The sequence below is a fragment of the Microtus ochrogaster genome, unplaced genomic scaffold (assembly GCF_000317375.1).
Source record: "Microtus ochrogaster isolate Prairie Vole_2 unplaced genomic scaffold, MicOch1.0 UNK150, whole genome shotgun sequence".
Lineage (NCBI taxonomy): Eukaryota > Metazoa > Chordata > Mammalia > Rodentia > Cricetidae > Microtus > Microtus ochrogaster.
In genome coordinates this window covers 236,132-247,099 of record NW_004949248.1, presented here as the reverse complement: position 1 = coordinate 247,099, position 10,968 = coordinate 236,132, and positions in this window count along the sequence as shown.

Here is a 10,968-nt window from a genome sequence, read left to right as displayed (position 1 = left end):
ATTCTTTCTTACAGGCCTGTTGGGTTTTGTTATCATCTTAGGCACTTCAGGGAGATTTCACATTTTATTTTCTTCTTTCTGTTTCTCAACACTGCTGTTCGGTTTCTCACTCACCAATCTGAAACTAACGGCTTTCTACTCAACTGCCATATGGCACATGGCATAATGCTCTAGTTGTCAAATATAGTGGCGATTGTTTCCGTCATATTTGTGTCCATCACTGTTTAAGCTCCATATCTCAAAGGACCTTTTTGCCATTATTGTTCCCTTAATCTTAAAATCAGGACACTATTTGTCAGTAGCCATTCATGGCATTATGGAATATCATGAGTTCTTAAAACGTCTTTGAGACAAAAGGGACCAGATTAATATTTCTTCTCATAACAGAGTTCTTGGCACTATAGAAATGTTCTCTTTATATAAAAAAGTAGATTTTTCTCAATGGAAAGCAAAGTTTTGAGAGCCAAAAGTTGTCAGAAATTTGTATGAGTTATCAGTATTTCTCAAATTGTCTTTCCTGTGTGTTCAACAAAGAAATGATAATTAAAGTAACTGCACACAACAGCTAGGATTGGCTAAGGGTAGGATATATTGGGCATACCTGAAACCTATAACTATAAAAGAATTAAAATCATTAAGTCCAGTTAAATCAGTATCTTAAATATTTATCTCCTCCTTACATAGTTCATTACCACTGTTGCCATAAAGGCTTTTATAATTTCTTACCTGTAATGTTTCAATTATCTTTTTATAATGTCCCTGAATTTAATATTTCCATAACTCATTCTTCCTTCATACATTTATGGATTAATCTTTTATAGTCAGTTAGACTAAGTCCCTCTCTGGTTCTGAATCATTTATTTGCCCTCTTAAAGTCAAGAACTCCTAAAATCCACAATTCCTCAAACTCACATCTTCTTGATATGGTACCTGATTTTTCTGCGTTCTCTTCAGTGGCATTATTGTGCCCTGCAGCATTGCAGTACACTCAGGGGGAATTCTCAGGATATGCTCTAACTGCTAAGTTTCCCTTTAGACTTGTTTCCTATGTTTTAATGTAGTTTTTATTTTTCTTTTGAGGTTGAGTATTACCTCTTTTGATACCTGATCAGCAGCCACGCTGCTCTCCTCTGCTTGGCAATATTGTCAGGTGGTAACAAATTCAAGAGCCAACTCCACCAATATACTTTTTAAAGAAAGTATGCTTTCTAACCTTGTTATCCAAATCCATAATCAAAAAATAGAAAATACAAACTGAAGTATGATTCTCTTATAAGATCATTTTAATTTTCTCTTTATTCCCTTTAAGTTATTGTGTATAATTAAATAAGTCTGCTACTTTCTGACTTTATACCTGTGTGTTCATGTGTTGTAAATGTGCATTGTAATGTGAGTGCTGGATACACACTCTGGTTGATGCTGAGCATCAGACAATCCTAACCCTGGATTAATCTCTCTAGGCTCTGTTGTTTCATTTTTATTTGATGATTCCAAAGGCCTTAAATTTCATTCTTTTCCCTCTCCATCAAGGTGGAGATATTATACAACTTCCATTCTCCCTTTACTACAACTGTTGGTTTACAGATTACCTTCACACACTGACTCTGTTCCGTCAATCCCTTGCCAACTTCCGTCCTTCCCAGCTCTGTCTTATTGTTTTAATGAGAAGCACTTTTTCCTTACCTTGCAGTCTAGTTTTATCACGATTTTCAAAGTTGCTTTCAGGAAACAAATTGCTATATTTGAGTGCTGTGGAACAATCCTTTTGTATACTGTGAAGATGTTTTGCTGTCATTGGTCAATAGCTAGGCAGAAAGAGGTTATTCATGAAGGCCAGACTGAGATAATGTGGGTAAGAAGGGCAGAGTTGCCAGCAGAGGAAGCAGCAACTGAACATGCCATGCTGAAAAAGGGTTCCACTGAGTGTTAGAGCATAGATAAGAAATATGGGTTAAATTGAAAGAACTAGTTACTGACAAGCATAAACTACTGGTGATGCTTTTATAATTGATAATTATAAATGTGTGGTTATTTAGGAGTGGGATACTGAGACAGAGAACCTTGCCTACATTTGAGAGTTTTGCTATTTTATGACTGGGATTTTCAGTTCATATTTTATTTTCTATTCCTATGGATGTCTTCAAGTGTTTGATAAGTTTTAATTTAATTTTTGTGATATTCAACTATTTGAAAAATAATGTGAATATATGTATTGAGTTAGATATCAATGCATTTTAAATTATGTTATATCTTAAAGATGAGTCTGCATCATGGTTTTCAAATAAAAGTAGAGAATATGAAAAGTCACTAATCAACTGTGCAAATCCGTGCAAGAAATCAGTTTTATTTTAGTTACTATTGCTTACTGAAATTATCAAGCATTTCATTAGAATTGTTGAAAAATTTGAAATGCTTAGATGTTTGGAATTCTATATGAACATAACCTCCTGGTATTTTTATAGAGGCATTGTTTGGAAACAATGTCCATTGTTGGATAAAAGTATTCCACAAGACAGTGATTTGGTACATTAGGCTCATCAACTCATTTGATTAAACTCTAGTACTAATGTGGTGAACAATCAATTTTGTCTCACATTGATCCCTTTGATGTAATAGATTTCTACTTAACTTCTTAGGTAATTTTCTTGCAAATGTATGGTTTGGACTACAAAATAGACTTAGCCAAGTGAATGATCAATTAAACCTGTCATGGTTATTCAAAATTTAACTCACATTGTTGCCAATTTTTTCTAAATATTAATCATTTAATAATTATAGGTAATTTTTATACCACTCAGCTCTCTCAAATGAGTATTGGAATTCTAATAATTAAATCAGTATTTATTTTCCACACCTAACAGGTGAATAAAATAAATGCTTTGTTTATTTAAAATTAATTAAAATTCTTTGAAAATTTCTAAAAGGTAGGCTATCCTTTGACAACAATAATTTTAAAATAATTTGTTTGAGTACAGCTTTCTAATATTTCATCATCATATTATTTTTCATTAGATTATTATTTTCCCTTTTCAAACTTTACATTTGTATTAGTAAAATGAGTGGTGGAAACAAAATAAAAGCTTGCTGTATGGTGGTAGGCCCATGACACTGCTCTATAATCATTATTTTCTTGTAGACTTTGACAGGTTAAATGTATGAATTAAGAAATGGAAACCTTATTGACTTGAGCACATATCATAAGGATATACTTCATAAGCACCAACAAATAATTACAAGACTAAGAAGACAGCTAAAGTGGTAAAGTGTTTGCTTTGTAACCATATAGAACCCAATTTGATCCCTAGAACCCATGTTTGTTCCAGACACAAGTAGATTCCCATGGCTGTCTGCCCAGTTCATCTAAATAGGAACACTGTAGGCCAAGGAGTGACCATATCTCAAACACTAATGTGGCCATGTTTGAAGGAACAACACTCAAGGATTCCTGTATATTCCATGTAATCATGGACCTACAAATATGTATAAATTACAGTCAAGGAGTATGGATAATACCATATGTCCTGTACCAGAACCCTATGACGAAAGTTTGTGGCACCCTAAACTCTTTAATTAGAATTTAAAGCAATTAGTCACTTTCCTACTGCTATAATAATATATGGTGACCAAGAAAACTTGCAGAAAAAAATAGTCTATTTTGACTTCAAGTTCGAGATGGATGAGTGGCAGCAGTTGGCAGGCATGACAGCAGGGACAGGACGCTGTAATATAGCATCTTAAACAACAACAGAGATGTATACAAGAATTGGGGTAAGGCTTTAACTTCTCAAAGTCCAGGTACATACTTTCTCCAGCAACGTCTCATATCCTAAACCTGTACAAGAGAATCACTAACTAAAAACCTAGTATACAAACACCTATGAGGGAGATTTTTCACTTAAATTCCACCCCAGATCCCATATACCTCATGATCATATCATAATGCAAAATGAATTTGATTCAATTTCCAATATTCCCATAGTCTTTCCAGGTCTTAATAGTGTTCCAAAATCCAGAGTCTAATGACTCTTTTAATACTCAAGGTCATCTTTTAATTGTAACACTCTGTAAAACGAAAAAGCAAATTATATCCAATTAGTGACAAACTATATACATCACCACTCAAACTGGTTAATGAGGTCATAGTGAAAAATATACTGGTCCAAGGCAAGACTAGAATAAGCAAGAGAAACATTAATTCCTGCTCTCTATATACTGTTTCTGAAACTTTAGTTTCAATGTTTTAGATGACTCTCTCCCAGTCTGCAATATTTCCTCTCCTTTGGACTGTTTCTATTCCATGTATGCAGCTCTCCTCGGCAGATTTTTCCTAGTCCTCCTGTCTCTAACATCTTGGGTTCTCCATTGCAAACCAGGTTTCATATTCACAGTACCTTGAAATGGTCTGTCACAACCCTATGGGTCTGAAGGTCTTTACACCTAGAGACTCATGCCACAGGCTGCATGGCATTCTGAAACGTCAAAGGAAGGATCAGTGGTCCTTCACTTCTGCAAGCTCCATGCCTTTAAATAAAACATTAGCTGGGCAACACCGCTGAATTCAGCTCCTAGCTCAGGATGGACCCTGGTAGTCCTGAATTTCACTAGCTGCAGGACTTTTTATTCAGTGGCTTTAAATCAAAGAAAACATGTTACTCTAAGAGTTGAAAGCTTAACTGGGTTGGGCCTTGTTCTGGTAAGGGGAGGCCTCTCCTAATGGCAGTCATCTCCATAAAATTACAGGCTCTCTTCAGCACCAGCTTAGCTGCAATATAAAGCCTCCTATTGCTCATTTTGCTCTCCAAAATGTATATTTTATATTTTTTTTTCTGGCCAAAAGTTTCAGTCTTTCACTTTTCCAAAAACATCAACACGGCCAGGTTCTTTACAGCATTAAATAATGTTGTTTTCTTTTTTTCATGCTCCATACAACTAGAATAGTTAAGGGTTAGCCAACTCCATTTTTCTTCCTTTTCTTAGTTCAGCATAATGTTAGTCTCCAATTGTGCCCCAAGTTGAAAGCCAACATGCTTCTTTTAACTACCTTTTTCTCTGTAACTTTTTTACACATTGTAAATTTACACATTGTAAATTGTTTCTATTGTTTCATGACATGTTCCAAGAAACTTAAAGAGCTTCATGGGATATTCTGATTACTATCTGATCATAAACGCGTAACATGTTCATAAAAAACAAACCCTGCAAAATTTCCACTTTTGTAATTACTTGCTCACTTGCTATTAAGAGGCTACTCTGCCTTCGGTCTCTGCTGCTTCATTCATATCCTACCATGGGAGACTGAAAGTTTGGTTCAGCCATAAATTAAATTTTACCTTACAAAATCTCAGCATTAGCTCCTGGTTTTTGCTACCATAATAGAGTTCTAGAAATTTTCCTGAGGTCTTTGGATTTTGGTTAGATTTATTTCCTATCCTCTAGTGCCCATATGCTTTATCAACACATTTAAGGTGTTCAACACGTGCAGCACATTTGGGCAAGTAAGCATGCTATTAATAGAGCAGAACCATTTGATATTTTGTGGAAGCAGCAGACAATCAAGAGCTCTAGAAAACAAATGATGCCACAGAATAGCATAGTAATATACCCTTGAGGTAATGAGTCAAAACTATACTTCCAGCTGGAACTTTAGACTAGAAAAGACGTTGAATTCTGCGAGCAGAGCTTACAGTGCTGTTTTAGCAGGAGCTGGAAAGACAGTATGCTGAGTGAAGTGTTTTCTGTAGAGAGCTGTTAAAGACGACTATCAGCAGATGAGCTATAGGCCATTCTTGTGATATCTTTGTAAAGAACCCAGACAGTTTGCAGACTGAGAGCAGATAGCTTCTGTGGTCTTCACTGGGAAAGATGAAGTAAAAAGCATTTGGTAAATAAGTAACTGCAGAACAGACATCCAGAAAAAGATATGCTAATCTACACAAGTTAAGAGAGCATATCTGGTAGAGGAACTACAGTCAGACTCATTACCTAATTGTGTGATATAAAATTGTCTTTCTCCATGATCTGTATGTCTTCTCAAGTACACCAAGTAGAAAAGTAGAGGAAAAGATGTGATAGTAACCACCACCCTTACATTCCTTAAATTCTTGATGATTGCACTACTTTTGCAATCCCTTTAACATGATATATTAGATTTGGTTAACTATTAGTTACCTAGTAGACATAACTCCAATGACTTCTCTTGTCTTTCTTTAAGTATACTAACCCCCAACTCCTTTGCTCAAATCATATTTTGATAAACTTTTACATAAGACACAGTATCTTCATGTTCTTTGCCTATTTGGAAAAAATTGTCCACATGTATTTTTTCTTTTAACAATTTTTCCAATTGCACTCCTTTGAAGTCTCTGACTACCCATTCAATCCATTGACTATACTCATGAATCACTGTGCAGACACACTTTAGGCCACTTCTTATTCCAATAAAAATATATGCGCATGTGCACTGCCAAAGTTATATCCATACTGTGGATTTTCCTTCGCCATTGTTCTTCAGGGTTATCCTGGTAAGGCATAGCAGTATAACAGGAGTCCATTTTGGATGGTGTCTGCATATTGTGCAGAACATCAGTAAACTGGGCCCTGATCTACTATTCCTCAGTCACCATATCATAGGACACTCCTCGTGAGGCAGAAGGTGCATCCTTGGAAATAGAAGGCAATTTAAAGATATAGAAATCATAGGCAATTGGGAGATTAATTCATAGTATGCACTCACGACTGCCTCAGGCCAATCTGGCTTCCATTATATGGTGGATTGTTATGATCACATCCAACTTTTTTGCTAGGTAGGTTAAATAATACTTAGTTAATAAAGCTCAGGCTTCATGGTAACTGGCAATTCATAGTCAGACTCTTATTTTGTACTAAGGTTTTGTAGCAGGCCAAGAGATGACTGAAAAGTAGAGTGGAAAATGACAAATCCCGAATTAAGGTTGCATGACTTCAGAATTGAACTTAGCCATATGGACTCTTCTGGATGTTTTAAATAATAAAAGAGTAAAGAGTTTAAGTAGTTACTCATTTTAAAAGTATCGGGAACAGTAGATAGTTTCGGGTCACTGAAGCAGTTATGTTTTTATTCAGCTTTAAGTTACTTCAATTCTCCTGAGGATAAAGGTAGAAAAGTTGAAGCTGTTTTTAAAAAAACATTACACATTTCAATAAGTAAAACACAGCTATGAAAACTATTAACATCATAAGACCATTTTTCACTGCTGGTAGCGCCTTAAAGTATAACACAGAAGTTAAATTATGTAGAGAGTGTAAGATGAAAGTTATATAAAAATGGTTTTGCTGTTTGTTTTATCAATGAATGTAGGTCAATGAGTCCATGCATGGTATAGGTTCAAAGTAAAATCACAAAGATTGTAACCACTTTGACTGTTTTCAACACATTCTGTTGCTATGAACTGGAGAGAAAGGGCCAACATTTGGAAATGAGACTTGGCTTTTTCTGAAGACAAAGTAACTTTGCTTCAAAGTTATCAGACAGTCTGAACACAGTGGTCTTTCTCTTTTCAATAATATCAATGTCAGTACTTGTTTGGGATTAAGGAAATATGGATTTTTACCTCTAATCATTCTCTGTTCATCCAAAGGCTATTTACTCCTCAGTGTGTATTATTGCATACCTAGAAACTGGTTGCAAAAGACAAACAACAGATTCCTCCTTTAAATAATTTATCATTTTCATGGTGAGATATAATGAAATAAAAATGTAAGAAGCCCTGGAAAGCAGTTTGTAGTAGGGGTAAACTGTGCATGTAAACATGGTACGTCAGGGTTGAGTTGGTGGAAGGCTTGACACCTATGCTGAATATTGATTAACATTTAACAGTTTATGCACATATGGATGACATTATTTTATCCAGGAAGCATTCTCACAGTGTAGTCATATGATGAGTATTATGGTTACTTATATTAAGAAATTTATTCTTCCTTCATCAAAAATATATTTTTGCAATAAACCAAGGCTATTACTGAAAACCAAAACAAATCAAAGCACATAATTTTAAAGCCAACTCCCAGTAGATGTAGACGCATCTGCAAAACACCCCTTCACCCAAGGCTAAAGAACATTGCAGAAGAGGTTTTAGGAAACAGAGGATCAAAGATTCTTTTTTTTCTATGAGAATGTATCTCTTAGTGATATCAAAAGCTATACCCATAAAGTTTCAACAGTTTGCATGCCCAATGACTTGTACAAGAATGGCATCAGTGGGCATGCCAAGGTGGATACAGAAAAGACTACAAGGCCTCAATCCTATGTAAAGAACTATGGGCAACTGAGGACACATGGGAACAGGAGAGACTGTCTTTCCAAAGGAAGAGAGCACAAATAAGTTGTTGAGTGCCAAAGAGTCAGACCTGAAAAAAAAACATGCAAGTGACATTATATGAGCTGAACATGTTATTATATAAAATATAATATATGTAATAAAAGTGAAAAAAGAAGCCATAAAATTAAAGATTAGTGGGAATAATTATTTGTGAAGGATAAAAGGGAGGAAAGGGAAGATATACATGTTGTATTTACATTAATCCCAAAATTTTAAAGTTAAAAAACAAAGTATTTGTTAATAATGAAAAGAGTAATGTTTATATATGTGTATGTTTAGTTATATATTAGTTCATATACAAATATGTATGTATATGGGCTTAACTTTAACATTAGGATGACAGAAGGATGACAACTGTCTTTTTTACCATTCTATTTCTGTGAAGAGAAGCCATGACTAAGGCAACTCTTATAGAAGAAAGCATTTACTTGAAGGCTTGCTTACAGTCTCAGATGGTCTGTGATTATTGCGGCAGAAAATAGACAAGTCCATGGTACTGGGGCAGTAGTTCAGAGCTTTACTTCCTGATCTGCAAGGCAGGAGGCCAGAAAGAGAAACACATCCTGACACAGGCTTTTGAACTTCAAAGCTGACTCCTTACGTACCTCCTCCAACAAGGACACACCTACTCCAGTAAGGATGCACATCCTAATTCTTCCAAAAATTTATCAACTGTGGATCAAACATTCAAACATATCACCTCATGGGGAAATTTTCTTATCAAACCACTACAAATGAATTGTAGTATTTTACACATATCAAATTTTGTAATATGTTATTTAGATTTTTAAAAGTGTTCATAAATCCATAATAATACTTTGAAAGATATCTGTGTGATCCTCTCTAAACCTTCCCCGTTCCTACCCTAATGATGCTAACATTTTCAGTTTGTAGCTGTTTGATTTTGAGCATTGTATGCCTACATGCTTTTCAGAGGGAAAGCCTCAGACATGCATACATTTTTAAAACATTTACAATATTAATGAATTATTTTTTTATCTTTTAAATTCATCCATGTACCTTTTTCTGTAGTCAGATTTTGACATGCCGTTTTTTTAAAAATATATGAACGGTTATGGTTCAAGTACAAGTAGTGACTGTATTTATTCACAAATTGCCACAATAGTATCCTAAGTACCCTGAACTCCTGGTATCTGGCCAACTGAAAAAAAAAACAAAACAAAAACAAAAAACATGTATTGTGAAGTGGTTTTCTGCCTCTGTTGAAGTGATCATTTCCAGTTTCTTCATTAGCTTATTAGTATGCTGATATTATTCTCCACACTTTGCCTTTTTGTTACCAAGATGGTCCTAATGACATTATCAGCAACAGGTATTTGTGGGATACACTGAACACTCCATGGTCCTGGTCTTGTCCTGCTGCCTTGTTCAAATGTCATCATTGGCAGAGTAAAGTGGATGCCAACAACTGAAAAACTCTCAGCCCCCCTCCGCCTCAGAACCTACAGCTGGCCTGTTCCCATGAGAACATCCTGTTTGTTTGAAAGACCCTCAGGACCCCCTCAGGACCTGCAGCTGGCCTGCTCTCATGAGAACATCCCGTTTGCTTAGGAGAACAGGATATCTGTGGTCGGAACATGTGCCAAACTTACAATGTCAGCAGTTCACAAAAGGAACAGTTGACCCCCCCCCCACACACACACACACATGCTGGACTGCTTATCCTCCATTATCCTTGTGAACAATCTTCAAACATAACTCCATTCTGGGAATTGAGGCAAAGACAATCCACAGATGTTGACTCAGTTCCTGATGTATTGATTTAATCACTGGACCCAAATCAGGATGGCCCACAGATGCTTCCCTATTCTCCTGCCCTGGAATAGACCAATCACTGTTAGTAACCTTTGAATAAGCCAATCCAATAAGTTGGAAAACAACGTACAGGTTCCCCATTGTGTCTGTGGCTTTTAGGTTTAAAAGATGGACTGTAACAGCTATCAGTTGTCCTTCATATACTGAACCTGAAGGGCCCTGTCATGACAGAATAAAAATCTTCTTGCTTTTGGATCAATTGTAGTTATGAGAGTGGTATCTGGAGCAACTCCTCCCTGATGTTTGGACTTCTAGTCCAACACAACCACCAGGTATTCCTTGTGAGTCTGCTTCACAGGTATTTGCTGCCTAATAACTGAATCTGTGGGATCCCAGTTCTTAAAAGAAGCTAAAACAAAATCCAATATACATCCTTCTTCCAAGTAGTGATCAAATGTTCAACCATTTAGTTTTGTGTTTCTGAAGCTGAAGCTTTAAAGGTTTCTGTACATCTCTTATCCTATTATGTATACAATTCTACATATATCTTCATGTATTATATAGTGTCTTCTTAGGTATTAATACTAGAAGATATGCTAGCATCTCATTTTTCTCTTTGGATACCATTAACATAATGCTTTTCACCCAGTCTTTAACTCTTTTTATGATATCATACTTTCTTACTGATTTCCTTCTTGGTTTTGTTAAATGCTAACATCTACATTAACAGCTCTAATCATGAAGATGTTAATATTCGGGCCGGGCGGTGGTGGCGCATGCCTTTAATCCCAGCACTTGGGAGGCAGAGGCAGGTGGATCTCTGTGAGTTCGAGAC